The sequence below is a fragment of the Balaenoptera physalus genome, assembly GCF_965194825.1.
Source record: "Balaenoptera physalus genome assembly, chromosome: 3".
Lineage (NCBI taxonomy): Eukaryota > Metazoa > Chordata > Mammalia > Artiodactyla > Balaenopteridae > Balaenoptera > Balaenoptera physalus.
The window spans coordinates 122,894,030-122,913,278 of NC_138890.1; the positions used below are offsets into that span (position 1 = coordinate 122,894,030).

A 19,249-nucleotide genomic window follows, 5' to 3' on the forward strand; every position below is an offset into this window, starting at 1 on the left:
AAAGAATCCATATCCTGTAGATAATGGTGGCACAGGCTATAAGGAGCCTAGATCCCTGAGTCATCATATGGAGGCAAAATACCTAGGAGAACCATCCAACTGTCAATGACTGGGACTCGACTGGGAAATGATTGTGCTGAACCACTGCAATTTAGGGTTGTTTGTTACAGAAGCTGCCAGTTTTTCTTTATTGATCTACTTAGTGAATTCCCCAAATTGGATGAGCACTGGTGGCCACCAAGAAAGTAGGTATTTGGGTATACATACCAAGATTATTTTTTATAGAAGCTTCATCCCTTTAAAAATATCTGATTTGTATTATTAGTGAAAGAAATTAGTGATAATACTCTCAAAAGACACTCAGCCCTATACTTCTGCGGGTGTTCAGAGGACGGTACCATGAGAGTCTTTGCCATAGCTGATGGGGTAAATCTTTCTGTGGCTCCTCAGAGCATTCTCTGGATGGTGAGGTCAGCTTCTTGCTTATGCAGGGATAGAGACTTCCGTCAGAGAGTCATGGAGTTACATTTCAGAACAGGATGCTCAAGAGCCCAGCTCCAGCTTACATACAGGCTGCATTTAGTTGCTTTTTGACAGCAGCTGAGTGGGACAGAAGTTTTTTTTTTTTTAACTTACATACAGTGTGGCCATTCAGTCTTCTTGGGCCCATCATTTTAAGGGTTTTCTCCATTCCTACAAGTTAGAAAGGGGAGTCACTGTTATCCAAATGGAAAGCTTCTGACTTGGGTGAATAAAGAAAGATGTAACAAATGGTGTTGATAAAAGAATGAACCTTTATTTTCTGCGGGTCAGCTGGTGGAGCTATAGAAAAAACCTAAGTGTCCTCATGCTAGGAAGTCCAAACTGGAAGCTGATAACGTCCTTTTGGGAAGCTGTTGAAAATGTGCAGTAAAAGTTGCTCAGTTTGCAGTTAATCTCATCATTAAGTCAAAGGTCAAGGTTTTATTTCAAATTAAATTTATCATGAATTTATGAAAATGAACTTGCCACATTTATAAATGATCTCAGCCATCTCCATATGGTTTTGGTAAATTGTCATCTTGCAAAAGAACATTCTGACTTTCCCAGGGTAACAGGCTCTCTGCCTGACCATAGTGAAGGTAAGGAGAGACACAAGAGCTAAAATCTATGCTTTTGTTATATTCTTACAGTTTAAATTAAATGTCCCTAGACTGGGCTGCCAAGACATTGCTGCATTAAGATTCAAGGACATGAGCTTGGAGATGTTACACTTAAAATAATGTGTGGTTGTTGTTTTTCTATGTTATTAGTCATTCAATTAATATTCCCTGAGTGCTTTAATGTTCTATGCACTAAGTGCAACAAAACTGCTACCTACTGTCAACTGGGGTAATTATTTATTTAATTTTTGCTGCCACCTCTGCTAGAGCAAGCCTTGCTTTGATACAGTACAAGATGGGATCCAGAGTCTGGCACGTAGTGGGTGCTGAGTAAATGCTTGTTGAACGAATATATGAGCCCATTATGATATCTGAGAAATCCTATGTGAGCAGCAGCATCAACGTCACCTCTGCTCAGACTGTGTCCCCGTGAAAAGGATAAACTTTCCCAGGTCAAAAAAGAAAAGGAATTGTTTCTATAGTGTGTTAATGCAACAGACATTTACTGAATGGTTAGTTTGTGGTAGACACAGTGCTGGGCCCCTTGGCTGGGAGACACTCACGCTCTGAACTCTAGTTCCAACAGCAGCATATTGCGTGCCCCATGCTTTATTGCCTCGGGTAGACAGGTAATTAGTTAAGCACTGATGCCTTTGAGAATGTCTCCTTTCTTTTCACCCTCAATTATTCCAGGAGGGGAGAGAGGGAGGCAGCTGGTTGGTATGAGTGTCAGGGTCATAATATACCCCTATTTACTTAAGAGTACATGGAATGAAACAAAGTGTTGGACTTCCCTGGTGGTGCAGTGGTTAAGAATCTGCCTGCCAATGCAGGGGAGACAGTTTCAAGCCCTGGTCTGGGAAGATCCCACATGCTGTGGAGCAACTAAGCCTGTGAGCCACAACTACTGAGCCTGTGCTCCAGAGCCCATGAGCCACGACTATTGAGTCCACATGCTACAACTACTGAAGCCCATGTGCCTAGAGCCTGTGCTCCACAACAAAGAGTAGCCCCTGCTCTCCACAACTCGAGAAAGCCCGCGCACAGCAGTGAAGACCCAATGCAGCGAAAAATAAATAAATAAATTAATTAATTTAAAAAAAAAACAAATGAAGTGGTAACCAACATCTTCTTTGAAATGAGACTGGGAGAGATTAGCTGAGGGGAGGGCATCATTAGAGAGAGAAATGCCATTAATCACTGTCCTGAAATAATCCAAGTTGAATATCTTATTGTTTAATTATTTTTAATCTTTTGGAAATACAGAGCCACCCTGGGGTGTTTTCTTTTCTCTCTCCCTCCTACGGAGCAGTCTGCTTGGGGATCTGAAGGCTTCCTGTGTATTCCTTGAACTGGATCCAAATGCATTACAGATATACTGTGAAGTGGACAGAGATGATGAAGCTGGTAGAGAGGGTGGGGGAAGAGGGAAAGAAAGAGAGCTACCGTAAGTAGCCTGGGCTAGTTTTAGAAGTTGAAAGGTGATCTTTGACCTTCCCATGACTCATAAAGCACTTTATGACTCCCACCCCTTAGTCAAGAATTTTCAAGCTCAACAAAAGCGCTTTTAGCTGAAATGCCATTTTCACCCAGCTTCACAAGGACAACTTATTTTAGTTTCTGTGTTGACCAAGTACAGTTCTTCACTTTTGACTATCTGATAGCCGACCAACTTGGTTGATCCATGTGTATTTGTTTGGTCATACATTTCATCCAGACATAGAATTGGGTAGCGAGGTCCTATTTCTCTGCTGTGGGAAATGGATCATAAGATGTGTGTTATTTAGACACATGGATGGATTAGAGCTGCCAATATGCAAAATAAGGAGAGGAGATTTTCCAATCAAGAGTCATCCAGAGAAGCAAACCCCTACATTTAGAATTGCATCCAGAGGTGCAAGCTAAGGGAATCCTTATAGCAGAATATTCCTGGGCTAAATACCCTGGACTTTCTAACACTTTCGTAGCTCCAGTCTCTGATAAGGAGTACTAATTATTCCATTCACCACCAATGAAATGTCCAGTTTCCTTATTTAGCTCCTTGAATGGCCCATAAAGCCAGATGAAAGAATTATAGCCATTCTTCTTTTAACAGGCTTCGGCATATGCTATGTGGTGGATTAAAATGGCTCCAAATTCTTTGACATTCTTCAATGAGAGGTGAGGTCTATGTCCTCTCAGCTTGAGTCTGGACATGCTCTGTGACTGCTTGACCAATAGAATACTTTGGAGGTATCACTGTGCCTGTTTCTGTGGTACTTTGTTATGTGGCAGTAGATACCTAGAACACATTGGTTGGTTTCAAGGTATGGACATCTGAATACGGTGATCCATAAGGACCTTTTTTTTTTTTTAAAGGGTTAGATTTTATTTATTTATTTATTTATTTTATTTTTGGCTGTGTTGGGTCTTCGTTTCTGTGTGAGGGCTTTCTCTAGTCGCGGCAAGCGGGGGCCACTCTTCATCGTGGTGCGCGTGCCTCTCACTGTCGCGGCCTCTCTTGTAGCGGAAGCACAAGCTCCAGACGTGCAGGCTCAGTAGTTGTGGCTCACGGGCCCAGTTGCTCCGCGGCATGTGGGATCTTCCCGGACCGGGGCACGAACTCGTGTCCCCTGCATTGGCAGGCAGATTCTCAACCGCTGCGCCACCAGGGAAGCCCCATAAGGACCTTTTAAGTTGTGCAAAAATGATCACATTTAATTTAAAAAATCTACTATTTTCCTGGCATTGTGCCAACTTGGGGGGATATTGATATTCATATATGGCTCCCATTTTTAAGAAGTTCACAGTCTGATGGAAATGATAGATGTACGTGGAACATCAAGATTTGAACCAGTGATGCTACCGATGGGATGCAGGCTTAATGAGATTCCCTGGGTTATTCTGAAGAGCCTGACTGGAAACCACATTTTAAGAAGCATTAGCTGTAGAAATACTCCTGAGTTTGGAGTGAGTCTCTGAGACTGTGCAGAGACTCATCTGGAAAGCCTCCACAGAGAAGGTGACAGTTCAGCCAACCCAGACTTCCGGCAGCCCTATATGTGTTGTGATTGGTATAATCTGACAAATGCCAAAAGTCTTCCCCAACTAAAAATACCTTCCTCACTAGCCCCTCTATGGCATTCAAAACTCCTATGTAATAGTCCATCTTTGAATAGGCTTTGAAGATCTCTGCAAATTTTAAAATATTATTTGGAAAGGGTTACACAGTAGACCATTTTTAGCCCCTAACATATTAGCCTGAATTTCCTTATTTTTATGTTCCAAATTATTATCTTTGATTGATTATCTGGGCCAGCCCTTGAATACTATAGATGCTGAAAATACTTTTTTTTCTGATTAAATAAATACTTGTCCTGGGCTCAGAAAGTTTGCACAATGGTGTTTAAAGGCATGGATTGTTTTACAGAGAGACACTCCAGTGAGTGTAAGAAACCCCTCCTTTCAAAGCACAAATTGCTTTGAAGGTAAAGAATGACCATATGCTCTTGAAAAAACAAATACACATTTAGCACCGGGGTGGCTGTGAGGAACACACAGTGGGATTCAGGGTGGTGCATTCAAAGAGGCTGCAATCTAATGAATCACAATTAACAACACACTCAGAGAAAATTACACTGGGTACATATTTTAATGTGAAATAATGTGGCAGCCATTTAAAGTGGTATAAGCATTTAGCAACAAAGTCAGCCAGAGGGGCATTCTAGTGCCAAGGAAGTTTCTTCACAAGCTTGTGACAAAAAAGGACCTGGCTCTTTTGTGTGATATGTTCAACGTTGTTTCAGATGCAAAGAATGTCTATAGATCCTGTGAAAGAATATTAGAACCTGAAGGAAGACTATCTTTTGGAAAAGATAATTAAGCATAATAACTGTTTGGGTTAGGAAGGAGGATAATTGTACTGACTCCTTCTCAGCTGTTACCAAGACCAGATCTCTGGGACCATCATAGTCAGAAGGAATCCTTTAACTTACTGTGATTATGTAATCTCTTTGCCCTACCTGTTTGCAGAAATAGGTTAGAAGCCCCACAGCATCATTCATCCCATTTCTATATAGCTGACAGCCTTTCTACAATGGAGGTCTGATGATAACACTTCGCTGCTTAAAATCCACAAAAAAAAATCCCAATGCCTCAACCTATAACATAGGATTCCAGAGCCTGGCCCCCTCCCTCTCCAGCCTCCTACCTTGCCACAGCTGTTTACACCACAGGCTCTGGCCACACAGCTATTTTCTGAAGCTCCTTTCCCCATAGCATTCTCCTCCCATCTAGAGGACAATTCTACATGTACTAGAACGAGCTCAAGCATCAACTCCCTAATTATACATTTGCTTTTAGCTTCCAAGAAAGAACACATTTATTGTACTCTTTGTTGTGTTCTCATTGCACTTAGATAAATTTGGTATTCTAGATATGGTTGTGTGCCCTCTAGGCTCACTCTCCTCCCTTCTCTGTTCTTCTCTGTGCCCCAGGAGCCTGGCCCATATGCACTCTGGGTTTCCTTGTTCTCCAGCTCCCAGTGGGATTTGGCTCATGGGAGTCACTGGCAGGAGTCCAGAAAGGAGGATGCGAGGGAGTTGAAGTATTTATTCCCTGGCTCCCCCCTGCCTGTTTGCTGTGGTTTGTCTCGATCTTTCTACCAAAAGCTACAATTCCTTTCAGGCAGCCCCATCCCTATAGCTACCCTCTCCTGCCTCTGGGATCCTCTCCCGCTTCCTGCTTATTTGGCTCTCTTGTGGTAGCAGCAGCTCTTACTTGCTACTGGACATGGAGTACTGCTCTGCCCTTGTCTGTTCCTTGAGACCCTGCCCAGGCCTTGTGAACAGTCTTTAATTTGTTTTACTAATTACCCAATCTGAGTGGGCTATCTGTGTCCTGTAGGACTCTGACTGATACACCTAGTTTGCAGAGTAAGTTCAGGAACTTTATGTAACATCTATAATCTGATAATTTGGTATCTTTTTTTCCAACATGCCATCTGAACTGCTTCTTTGAGCTGTTAAGACAGGTAGCCCCAGCCTGCTAACAACAACAGAAAACATTATTCCAAGCCCCCCGCTTTTGCACCTCAGATAGGGAGTTCGGACGCCATGTCTACTTACTGAGTCCACAGTGACAGATCTAGTCAATTAAGATTAGGAAAATTCTAACAGTAGAACTTTGACAGTTGGGTGTACCCTATCCCCACTAGCAGTGGAGGAAACATTTATATAGAGGCTGGAGGCAATGTAGAGAACCAGTCCTGATCTTCAAATCCCACTGCCCAATATGGTGGTAGCAATTCCATTAAATAGCAGGTGTTTGTAATTCGGGTTGCCATAGATAATCAATCCAAAGTAGGTGCTCAGTACATACCTGTAAAAGAGAATTTAACTGGATGGTTTCTGCAAGTTGCAAGCACAGTGGAGTGCTGAGTCGAAGCCAGAATTGAATTCTAGTTTGAACCCACCAGTTTCTGAAGGCACCCAGGTCCTTCCCGGGACACTGGTGGCAGAGCTAACATGTGATCCACCGGTGGAGTGTCCCAAGTGGGGAAGACCACCCAATAGTCTCTAAATTGCAAGCCAAGGAGGGTAACTTGCTGTAAAGTATTTGCCAAATGATAATGTCAACCACACATAAACCACAGCGGGTGGAAAATTACATGTCTGAGCCGGGGACTGTCGTACATGTAAAGGTTAAGATCAGCAAAGAGTCCCTCTGGCTTTCCGCCCTGACAAATGCCCAGGTTCACACAGGCAGATGTATCTGAGCCTCTAGGCTGGGGGGTCTGGAGAGGCGGCCGCCACAGAGAAGGAGTTTTTTCATGAGCGATGCTTGTGGATGAAAGTGAAACCCCTGACTTGTGTGCCCAGGGGCTAAGATCTGAACTCCTGGCCTGAAAGAGAGACTCTGTTGAAAGAACAGTAGGCCTCCCTATGCTGAAATTGGCCAGTGGGATTTTTTCAATTTGCACCTGGTGTTGGGCAGGGGTTCATGAAAATCCACAGAAAGGAATGTTTCCGAGTTGAATGAGGGAAGAGGGGGGAAAAAAAGTAGTCCTTCGGAATCATGAAAAGCACTGATTCAATGTGTAAAACGGAGACCTAAGTCTTTGCTGAGGAAGACGTTTCTCGGCCAGCCTTGGAGGTCTACGCTTCGCAAACATGTGCAATGGAGTATTCGCTGTCACCTCATCGGTTAGCCTTTGAAAGCCGAGCTGCGACGCTCAAAACCACCCAGGGGGAGCCAGAAAGGTTGTCCTTTTCTAACCAGGAGTCTTTTTCACCTTCTCTTTCCAGTGCAGAAGGCTTTTTCCAACCCACTAAATATTTAAAATTCATACTCAGTGACAGCCCTTTCTTGACTAAGTTGAAGGGGTTGGCATTTTTTGAAGCCTACTTCTTGTTTCCAGAAGGGCCAGAGTCTTGCTATAAAACATATGTTTTATTTCATCTAGAATTTCATTTAAGTAGTACAAAAATAAGAAATGCTTATATACAAATTTCAAATGCCACTAAAGAGACTAATTTAAAAACTTAAAGTCACCCTTAATGTTAATCTAGAAATGACCACTGTCAAAGGATTGGAGGGTACTTTTCCATGCTTTATTTTCTAAGCATTTAGGAACATACAAGGCATGCATTTTTTTTTTTTAACTCTAAAAGAAGAACCAAATGTATATTTTAGGACTTGCAACTATAATAACTGAAATTAAAATCACCAAAGACCACAACATTGCTTTGTTGAAAGGAAACCTCTCCACTCCTATTTTACCTGACTTTCCTGAGGATTTGAAATTGTTGATGAAGTATCTCTTTGAGCTCTTACTGCTTCTTATCAGTTTTCTGTCCTGGCAGCCCTTTTGCTCCTTGGTCTCTAAAACCTGTGGCTTCTAAAGCTCTTCTGTTTTGTGACTTCAGGTCTATATGCCCAAGATTTCCAAATTTGTGTTCTACGTCATCCTGAGGCACGCATTTTAAACATAGTATAGAAATACGAAAACAGAGTTATGCAGTGGATTCTCTACACTTAAATAAACTGCTTCTCTGATAAGTATAAATGATCTAAGTGGTTTTATTCTTGGCAAATTGCTAGTTTTTGAGAAGTTTAGGAAACTTTCAAATGACTTGTTCTAAAAATATTAGGTGGGACACGTATTCGGGAACTTTGGAGTCAAGTGATCAGACCTAGGGTGAGGTAGAGAGAGAGTGATTCAGGATACAATTTTTATTCTAGGGCTGGGTCCACATGAATGGTGGGAGAAGGATGGTACTGTTAACCCAAGTAATGTGGAAAATCTCTGCTATGTTTCATTTAAATGCCCTGTAATTTTTTTTTACAAAAGGGGTTGTTCTAACAGTGTGAGCTCTTGGTTTCTTCATCAGGCAAGGCTGCTGGCCCATCACTCATGATTTCAGTTTCCATTACAATGCTCATTTCCTCCCAGGTTGACTTAGCCTCCGTCTTCTTTGTGGTCCTGCTTAAATGTGCTTGAAATCATCAATGTGCTAGGTTAAGGCTGTGGTCAGACTTAAAATAATTTTTTAAGCTGATAGATTCAAAGACTTCAGAAATGCACATTGGACTTTCCAGTGCATTTATGAAAAATTGAGAATTTGGGACATATATAATAACGATAATGAAAAAAGTTTAATATCTGACTATGCACCATGCATTTCATCAGATGTTTTCATGAACCTTATCTTACCTAATTCTCCATCAGATGTTTCATAAGCCTTATCTCACTTAATTCTCCACTTAAAAATAAATGTAACTACATTTATTATTCACAGATGTGTAAGCAGAGGCTCAGAGAGGTTAGGTCACTTGCCCAAGGTCACCCAGCAGATAAGTTGCAGGGCTTAGATTTGAACCTAGGCTATTCTACTCCAGAGCCTTAACTACTGTCTTTCACTGTCTCCCTTTATTGACCTGGGGCATCTCTCATCAATTTAACTGTGTGATGGCATTTCAGGCTAGCAAGGGATCGCAACCCTGGGTGCACATTGACTCACCTGGGGACCTTTTGAAATATACCAAGCCTAAGCCCAGCCTCCAGAGATTCTGACTTAATTGGAGTTGAGGCCAGTATTGGTATCTTCAGCTTAGGTAGAGGCCAGTGTTTGGTTTTTTAAAAAAGTGATTCCAAAGCTCAGGCAGGCTCTGGGTTAGAAATACATTTTCTCTGAGAAATGGATGCATTAAAAAAAAAAAAAACCTTTGGGGGTTTAATGGCTTCCTCTCATTGTTTTCCCCCTGCTCTGAATGCCCTTGCCTTATTTCCCATAGACACTCCTGCCTCCAGAATCAGCTCCTGTAAGAAGTTTTCTAATCATCCCTTCCTTTGTACTCCCTAAGCAATTTCATATTTAGCTTGGCCTAGTTACTATGCTGAGTGCCTCGTAGTTGGATTTTAATCGATTTACGTATGCTGCATCTTCCCACCCAGTTAATCTGTAGAGTCCTTAAGGGCAGAACTACGTCTTCTCCAACTTCTGTTTCGTTTCAGATACCTTGTTTTGTGCTGTGTGTACAGGTGTGTGAAACATGCTGGCTGAGTTAGCAGCAAAACTGCTGTGGGATTTCAGACATGTGGAAGGGTGAGCAAGGGGCAAAGAAGAAAACTAAATCAAGAACTGACAGTCTTGGTGTAATAATCAACTTGTATTTCATGTATGTATTCAGTTGATACTTACTGAGCACGTACTACACAGCAGTCATATTCTAGTGAGAGACACAGAATCATCACGTAGATCCATAAACAGGTCATTTCAGATAGTATTGATACCTTGAAGGAAATAAAAGAAATTAATGTGGAAGAGAGCGACTGGGCAGGAAAGGGGCCTTCGGGAAAATTGGGGAAGGCCTTGCTGAAGGAGAGGATGTTTGAGACTAAAATCTGAGATGTCAGCCATGGAAATAATTCTGGAGAGTGTTCCAGACAGAAGCCCTAGAGGTAGACATGACTTTGGTTTGTGTGCTTGATGGAGAGAAAGAATGTCATTGTGGGACAAATACTGAACAAAGAGTCTAGTGCAGAGGTCAGAGATGAAGGCTGCGCCAGACTCTGCGGCCTCGAATGTCACAGTAAGGAGTATGGATTTCATTGTGGGCATAATGGAATTTTGAAAAGTGCATGTAACCTAACTGCAATTCACAGTCAACTGATGATGCAAATGCAAATGTATGTGGGTATGTGGGCTGTCCTAATTATTTTGTATTTTTGGATGGGGGCCTTAAGGAAATTCTACTAGTGACCTCTAGTGTAAGGAAAGCTTTAGTGTATTTGCTTCTATTTGTTCCTTCAAAACATGGCCCTGACCCAGTGTCCAAATGCCTGAGGGATAGATCATCGACTATGTTTGGTTTTTTTTTTTTTTCTAACTATGCTAAAATGGAGGAGGGGGAAGGAATACCCCTGACAAAATGTTTATCTCATTTTACTTTGGTGGTAACGTGGCAGTAGCAGAGTTGTGGTTCGCTGTGTCGTTTAATAACATCAGCTGACTACACAGCTCAGCTTTCTTTTTCATTATTTCAGTATGAAACCTATAAATAGCAGAAACCTTGTGATAAACATTTGGTGTATTATTTATTGCCTCATAGATTCTGTAAGTCAGGGGGCCAGGCAAAGCTTAGCTGGGTCTTCTGCTCAGGGTCTCAGAAGGCTGTAATCAGACTATCTGCTGGGCTGCAGTCTCATCTGGAGGCTTAACCGGGGAAGAACCTTCTTCTGAGGTCACTCAAGTTGTTGGGAGAATGTATTTCCTTGCAGCTGTAGGACTGAGTGCCTGGCTTCTTGCCATCTGTCAGCTGGAAGTCATTCTAGAGGCTCCTATCAGCCTCTTGCCATGTGGGTCAGTCTGCTAATAAGACAGAATCTTAAATAACGCAACATAATCATGGAAGTGACAGGCCATCACCTTTGCCATATTCTGTTGGGTTAGATGCAAATCTAGGGCCCGTACATCAGGGAAGCAGAATACCTAAGGGCATGAATGCCAGAAATACAGGACCAGGGGTCATGGGGGCCATCTTAGAGTCTGCCCACCACACTTGGTTTTATTAAAAAAAGATGTTTGTCTTTGGAGGTTATAACCTACTAATGTAATAAAATTCAGTGGTTGCTGATAAGCAGATATCTTAAACATTTTACTTTTATAAATGTAAACTTTGTTCTTTTTGGGTTTCCTCTGAAAGTAGAGAGGGAGGTACATCTTTTTTACATGAATTTGAACTGGTTTGTAAACTGACAAACATCTGCACAGTTATTGGTTTTTATGACAGTCCAAGGCTACCTCCTATCTTTTTGCAGTAAGATCACTCCATCCTGTACTATACAATAGCAGCCAAAATAAATCTATGGAATTTCTTAACCTGCCTTTCTAGGAGACTGCTGTCCCTGGAATATTTGCAGAGTGAAGTCCTCTGTGCACACTCACATGATGCTCTGTCATCTTTGGGAGGAGAGCCAATATTATAAAATGTTGCCAGGAAAAATAATGGATCACAGCAAAATAACCTGGGCATGTAACCAGCCTGTGAGTTTGACATGCTTGATGTCCGTATCCTTTTAGCAAAGATTTGCCTTTTATTGCCACTCTTTGCCTAGCCAGTATTTTAGTGGTTCCTTTTGCTTCTGGAAACATCAGCCCCAAGATATTAGATCCAAAGTGTGGTGTTGTCAGGTCAGAAGCAGTACTAAGGAGTAGCTTGGAGGGAGTACCGAGAGTCCCCTCCCCTCCCCATTACCACTGCCCTTTTAAAAATATGGACAGTTGATGTTTTCTCAGACTTACGTGAAATGGTATGTAATTGGGCTCCAGGATAAGACTCCTACACCTACACCCTTCTAACTAGATTGCTGCCCCAACACCTCTCCCATTGAGGTGTTCTGAGACTCCTTTCATTTTAGGTTGATATCAGCTAAGAGAGATTTGGAAGCACATCTTTTTCTTTACACATGCCTTAGAATTCAGAGGGGAAAAAATCATTGTAAATATTGCCTGAAGGACATATGTGAACTAGCTGCTTCCCAGACCCAGACAACTGGTTTGGTTTCTTCTCTGGGAGGTGGTTGCTGCCAACCTTTTCAAGTTTCCTGGGTCAAAGAAACAGAAGTTAGAACCGGTAAGTGTTGACTAAGACAGATGTGGCAACTTTGATCAGTTAAGTATGAATAAATCAGAAATTCAAGGTTTGAATTCTCTCTGAAATACATACGCACTTAGAGCGTAAGGAGACAAAGCGTTTGGCAGAATACATCTGCGGAGTTGCCAGCCGTATAATGCTTGATAAATAGCCAGATAGAGTTTGCCAGACCCAAAAGCAGCCAGATTTGCTTGTCTCCACATTAAAGGAACATTAAGGTCTTTATCTATTGACCTGGACCTACTGAAGAAAAGGGAATTTTAGGGTTGAGACTAATGTTTCTTGGAAAAAAATCACCTCCAAATGCCTAATTATTGCTGAGATCTCTGTGTGACATTGCATATCTAATGCCTGATATTCAATGATACACAAGTGTGGAGTCTGCAAATAAGTAAAGGATGTTATAAAGAGGGTAGAGACCAATTTGCCTCATTAGGTCGAGCAAGCATAAGGACAAGTAATGGCCTCTGACTGCAGTAGGGGAAAAGTAAATGAAATGTTAGAAAAGATGGCACTATGTAACAAACAAGGCCACAGCTGCATCAGGATGTAAAATGACTTTCCCAAGAGCCCCAGGTAGAAAGTGCACAACAGACAGACTTTTGAAGTTCTAAGAAAAAAGAGATGTACTCAAACAATAGTGACAACTATTATTTATTTGTTGTTACTATTACTACCATTTACTAGATACCAAGCATGCATTTGGGCTATGTTCTGTGCTACCCCCTGTGCATATACTATTTATAAACCTAACAGCCCTTCAGCACAAGTATTCAGTTGGTGTGACTTCTTTTATAGGATTCCCGATCAGAATCTAGAAGCCATGTTGTTGTCCGTATGAATTTTAGGTTGCTATGGAAAGGTATCTCTGAAGAGCCGGGATGCCTTACACCTAGAGGTCCTTGCAGATTTCCAACCATTCAAACACACCGCCTTGGCCAGTCTGACCCAAAGTGATTATAGAAAGCATATCATAGAACCAGGTTAACAACTATGACAGATAGGTGGCCCAGTCTGTGCTCAAATTTGCTAAGAAAATGCAAATATCATTTCTTGGAATTAATGGACCAAAGTATAATATTTCCTAGAATTAATAACCAACTGGTCAATTCTATACTGATTATGATATGTGAAATAATTTTTATTGGGAGCTTATATAACAGATACTCTTCTAATAGTTTCTATATATAGTAACTCATTTAATCTTTACAATAACCTTATGATATAGTTTTATTCAGGAGTGACTAATATTTGAGATAGCGTTAGAATTGATGAATCGCTGTAACAAGCATCCCCTAAATCTTAGTGGCTTCATACAATAGAAGATTTATTTTGTGCTTAGGTCACAGTCAGTTGGATGGTTGGCAGACGGCTTTTCACATCATGATTTGCAGAGGCAGTAACAGCTATGGGGTCCTCAGAATCGTCTCTTGGATCCTTCTGTAATTGGCCAGCAGACAAGGAGACAGGAGAAAGAGCATGGAAGATCCTGTGGGAGGTGTGAGGGTCATCCCAGCAGTGGCATAACTACTTGCGCCCACATTCTAATGGTCAGAATTAGTCACAGGGCCCCGCACAGATGCAAGGAGAAAATAGGAAATGGGATTTTCCTTTGTTCCCAGCAAGGAAAAGAAACCATGTGGTAAACATACCACAGTGTTTCTGCCCCAGATAGATACTGTGATCATCCCCGCTTTATAGGCGAGGGAATGAAGGCTCAGAGGTTCACAACACAATATCACACAGTCAGTGAGTAGAGTGGGGTTACAAAAACAAGTAGTTTTATCCCTGAGCCCATGCACGTAACCACAATTCTACTGCCCAATATAGTAGGGTGAGAAACATTATTCTCAAGGTATCACTATTTCGTTTGATAGTTTCACCCCAGGTCTAGCCCCAGATTATTATTTAAATATTTTTATGATTGGGTAAGTGTGCCATTTGCAGAGTCCCAATCACTGGTCATATTATAAGCCAGTTATTCAAACAAAAGAAGATTCCAAACTCTGTAGGAAAAATGAATATCAGCCTTTCACCCCCAACACCCATATGCTTTCCCAGTCTTAGACCCCCCCCTCCCACTCACTCCCTACTATTACCACCACCAGCAAAAAAGAAAAAAGAAAGGAAAACAAAGTCCTCACAGCATTTGAGAAGGTCAAAGGGACTTCAGCGAGTTAATATCTGCCTGCTCCTGAAATTAACCAGACATTTGGCTCTCGTCCTATAATGGATGTTTAAAAGTATCAGGCGGTGAGCTCTGAGAGAGTGTAGGCCAGCCTTCAGCCTTGTGCTTCATAGCAGGCTGCTTCACGACTTTCCTTACCCACCACTGCTATTTCTCCTGCGTCCAAACACATCTGAAACCGTATCACTGGGGCTCCCCCGTGGTGCCTTTCCCTGAAGTCTTAGAGACAGCCTCGGGCTGGCCTGCTCAGCCCCCTTGGAGAGCTTCAGAAACCTGCCTGTCAGATGTGTACATGTCAACACGCCACCTGTTCTGGCAGGAAACCAATTTTCTATTTCTTCCTCCTTTGGGAAGTGTGCCTGTTTCTGGCATCTCTCCCCACTTATCCGGCTTCACACACTGAGACAAAGAAGTCGTTTCATTTCTCAAGCCATCTTTCCCACTTCTTAAAAAAAGTTCTTGAGTTCTCTCTCAACAGGTCTGTTGGCTCTGTTGTCTTCCTCTACTTTATGTATTTTAAACTCCTCTTGTTTCCGTGTGTAATACTCTTGCTCTGTTTTTCTCTTCTAGTTCCCCTTCTTTGTTTCCGTTTGGGGTCTTCATTCCATCTCTTTTTACCAACTTTGATTATATAAAAGAACCCCTCTTAAGTCATCTAAGAACAACTATTGATCTTTAATGGTTTTCATTGTTATTCTGGAACATTTTGTCATTTATCTTTAGACAAGTTTGATGACTTGCTTGTGTTTCCTTCTCATGGTGCACACTAAGATATAGCCAGTCTGAATGAGAAAGCATGACAATATTAAAATGTGGGCTCACACTACTGATCTGGACATTAAGAAACACTGCTCTCTGGATTTTTAAAAGAACATTAAACTTCCACTTTTCCCCCCAAACTCCTACCACCTCTGTTGTTTGAAACATGATTTCTTTGGAGTGTGAAAAGAAACGGGTTCCAAGGAGGTTGCCTCATTGTCGTGTAGGCAGGTCAGATGGATTTTCTTCTTCCTAGAGAGTCATCCTATGATCTTGAAAAAGTGAAGCTGCAGGACAAAAGTGTATTTAGAGAAAGATATTATGGGACCGGAAGCTTAGAGAATTTAACTTCACTTCTGTGACTCAGATGGCCTCCCATTTTAAGAAAGTCATCTGAACACTATGTACTTTGGTTTTGCCTTTTTATAAAAAGGAAGCCAATAAAAATATAGCACCCAAAATACAGGCCCCTAACAAACTTCCAATAAATGGCTCATTAAAATCGTCTTCAGAGTTATGTGGGTGAAAGCTTAATGAACTTACCAGCAAGTTTGTTTCCCAGCAATTGGAATTTTGTGAACATTCTATGCCTTCCTCCTTCTATCTCCCCCTGTCAAACCATCAGCCAGTTCTTGTCTTCCAATGAGCAATATTTGGATTTGCCTGATATGTTTCATGGGGCATGAAAGTTTCAGTGAAAAACAGGAATTAGCAGGGTGTGATGAGATTTATGGTGCATGCTCTTGGACATGATGTGGATTTCTTTATCTTCACCCCCTCTGTTCTCTCTATGACACAGTGTCACAAGTCAGTAATCTTGCAAGTTGTCAAGGCAGAGCCCATGGGCTCAAATACTGGCTCCACTGCTGTTTAGCTGTGTGATTTTCAGCAAGATCTATAACCTCTCTAAGCTTTAGTGTCCTCATAAGTAAAGACCTCCTTGCGAGCTGTGAGGATGAAATGGAGGAAAGCATGAGAAGCACTTAACACAGTGCCTGGCCTATAGTTGACGGGCAACAGTTAGCTCTCCCATCAGCTCAGTAGAGAATATTTTTTAAATATTAAACTAGTCTTTCTTCCTCTTCCCTTCAAACATTAATCCCTGGCAAATCCCATTTCCCTAAACTCCTTGGGCCTTTACAGTTGATTGCCACAGGGAAAGAGAGGGTGGGCACACACTAAAACTCCTCAGAAGTTATCATTTAGCTCTGAGTTGAAAAGCTGACATTCTGAGTCTATAGTGTGACAGTAACCTTGAAAGCCAAGCTTTTGAGAAAGAAAAGAACCTTCTACATTGTAAAGCTTCCCTTTACTTAACAGGAGTCAAGCCTGGTAGATTTGGACTCCAGAGCTTTACTTATGAGCCCTAGAAAAAGAAAGAAGGAAGATGTGATGTAAGAAAAAATTTCACCTGACTGAAAGGGAAATTAAGGAAACCCACCAGGTTCCAGAGAGAGGAGTCCAAGAAGGAGGAGAAAAAAAGAGAGTCCAGATGGAATTGAGGATTGTGACTTCACCTTCAGGGTGAAAATTATGGGTGGAAAAAGGTTTGAGAAACCCTGAGAGTAGGCTGACATAGCCCAGACATCTCAAGATAAATAGAGGGAATTCAAAAGCCCTTTAGGGACTCTGACAAGTACAGGTTTCTGGTAACTGACTGTACTGCTGAACTGAATGAATAAGCATTTTCAGAACTCTGATGAAAAACTGATGAACTCATAAAAGTGCTAACAAAAGATCAAGATGAAAAAAAACAACAATTAATTACATGGGACTGAGTGAACTGATGAGGATGAGTATAATTTTTGTGACTTTCTGTCTGAATTTAAAAAAAAAAAAAAAAAAAAATCCCACAAGGACTCAGAGGCAAAGAATATACAAATCAATTTTCACTGCAAAGTAAAGGAGCTGTTACAGTGGAGGATTACTGGACTGAATGTCAATATTATGACATAGTATGAGTGTGTTTCATGTTTGGTAATTGCAATCATTGTTGCTTTTGTTGTGGTCATCCATGTACAATGCTTGGTGTCAGTCTATTTATCTCTTGTAAAAATAAAATACAGTGTGTGTGTGTGAAAAAAAAAAAAAAAAAGAACACATGGCACCCACACGCCTCTTGAAGTAAAAAAAAAAAAAAAAAAAAAACAACAAAAGCCCTTTAGGGGAGCTCCCTGTCCTCAGTCTAGCACTGGACCATCCAGGTGAGAATTAGAAAGGCCCAAACTCCCCTACATGGCCAGGATGGAGCTCCAGAATCCTCCTGTGTTTCAGTAAAAGAATCAAAAAGTGCTATAGACCACTGAACCAGAGAAGGACAGAGCAAAGTCCAAGAGGTAAGATGGGGAGGTTATCTCATGATGCAGAGTCCTCAGGTCAGGCGACTATGGCAGAAACCACAAACTTCTACCTCAAGTGCTAGGTGCAAATGAGATAAGCTACATCATACTAGAGACAAGCACGGGCAGCAGAAATAATATCCAAATGGTCACCTGGTGTCAGAGGCCCGGAGCATTCAAGGAACAGCAGAGACAGAGTGACCCAGAAATGGTAACTTTAACTTTTCTCTGCTACCTGTGAAAACAAAGAGCTCCTGAATAAGGTAAGATCTGAGAGAGAAGATGAAGAATCTATGTTTACCTCTGCAAATCTGAATATAATTTATAAATTTCTGACCCTTTTACAAAAATAATCAAGAACTGGACTCATACTGAAGCTGACTTTCAGTTTGCTCATGTGAGTAGGGTATTTGGCATAGGACATCTAACTACATCTCAGACCTATGGTGAAAAAGAGAAAAACCTTTTGAAAAATAAATTTTGAAGCTCCACAGAATAAAGATGGTAGCCTGCCACAATTACATATGATTTTTTCGTATGAAAGTGGGTCACCTAAGGGCATCCACCAAAACACACACACACCTGTAGACATGCCACTTAGCTACTTAGCTATATGAGTAGTCCTAAACAAGGTTTATGAGTCCTAATCAGATGTACCTCGCTACTTACTGCCTGAAGCATTCCCTGTTTGGGGCTGAAGTAACCCAACTAAAAATATACCTACCAATCCACACCTCCCTGTTGTCTCTAGGACGCTAAGGGCAGAAAAAGTCTCCAAATAGACTTCAAAGAGCCCACGGCTCTTCAGGACACTAATTCGCACCAGTATTGTGAAAAGCAGAATAGATGTGTAGCATAGTTACCAATAATGTTACAAACTCAAGGTGTTAGCGTGTGAAATGAGGTTGTTATGTTGATGACAGTGATTATATCAACTGTTCCTCCTTGCAATCATAGGGTACGTTTAGATCACGGACACTAAAATTACCAACCAGTCATTTAGAGCTCAAATTTACAGCACCCATTCAAGATAAATTGGTTCATTTCAACTCAGTGGCATTGGGCAACAGAAAGAATGTGAAGTTCTCAAACTGGTTTGTACCAGCTCAAGCTTGATGAAGTTCTAGGCAAATGGTTCTTTCAGACATTGCTCAACTAGGACATCATTTCTGCTCTTGTCAGAATGGAAATCCCAGAAGCACATATTTTAGAGTCCACAGACGGTCTGCAGAGTGTATTTCAGTAACTCCTAAAGCTTCACTGTTGGAAAATTCTTTATTTTGTAACCCAAGTCTCCCAGCGTCATGAGGAGTCACTAGGTCCTTGAATGGCCATCAGTCTTATTCCAAGTCTCCATCTTGGATACGACAGTCCCGTCTCTTCCTCAAGTATTTCTAAACATTCCTAGATGGCTTACATTCCTGGTGGTTGCTTATTGTCTGAGATAGGAATTGGGTATGTCTGCCTGTAACCAGAACTTAACTGCTGTGGTTTAGACAAACAGAAGGAGAGCTGTCTTTCTCACACTTCAAGTCTTTGAAGTTCCAGGCCCCTTCAGTATTTCTTTCCTCTGTCCTTAACACTAGGCTCTTGCCTTATTCTTGTTGCTTAATGGTCACAAGATGGCTGTCCCTTTTCCAAGCTCAGGTCTTTGCTCTCAGCAGAAAGAGGAAAGGACAAAGAAT

The 19,249-nt window shown here is 41.5% G+C and overlaps 1 pseudogene across 1 annotated transcript in view; it reads left to right on the plus strand.

Moving 5' to 3' along the window:
• Positions 1–4,816: 4,816 nt before the first annotated feature.
• LOC309658535 (ras-related protein R-Ras2 pseudogene) overlaps positions 4,817–19,249 on the plus strand; it is a 70,613-nt pseudogene continuing 56,180 nt past the window's right edge. Inside the window, exon 1 of the transcript XR_014268326.1 lies at positions 4,817–11,668. The product of XR_014268326.1 is annotated as a ras-related protein R-Ras2 pseudogene (transcript). The remainder of the gene's footprint in view (positions 11,669–19,249) is intronic.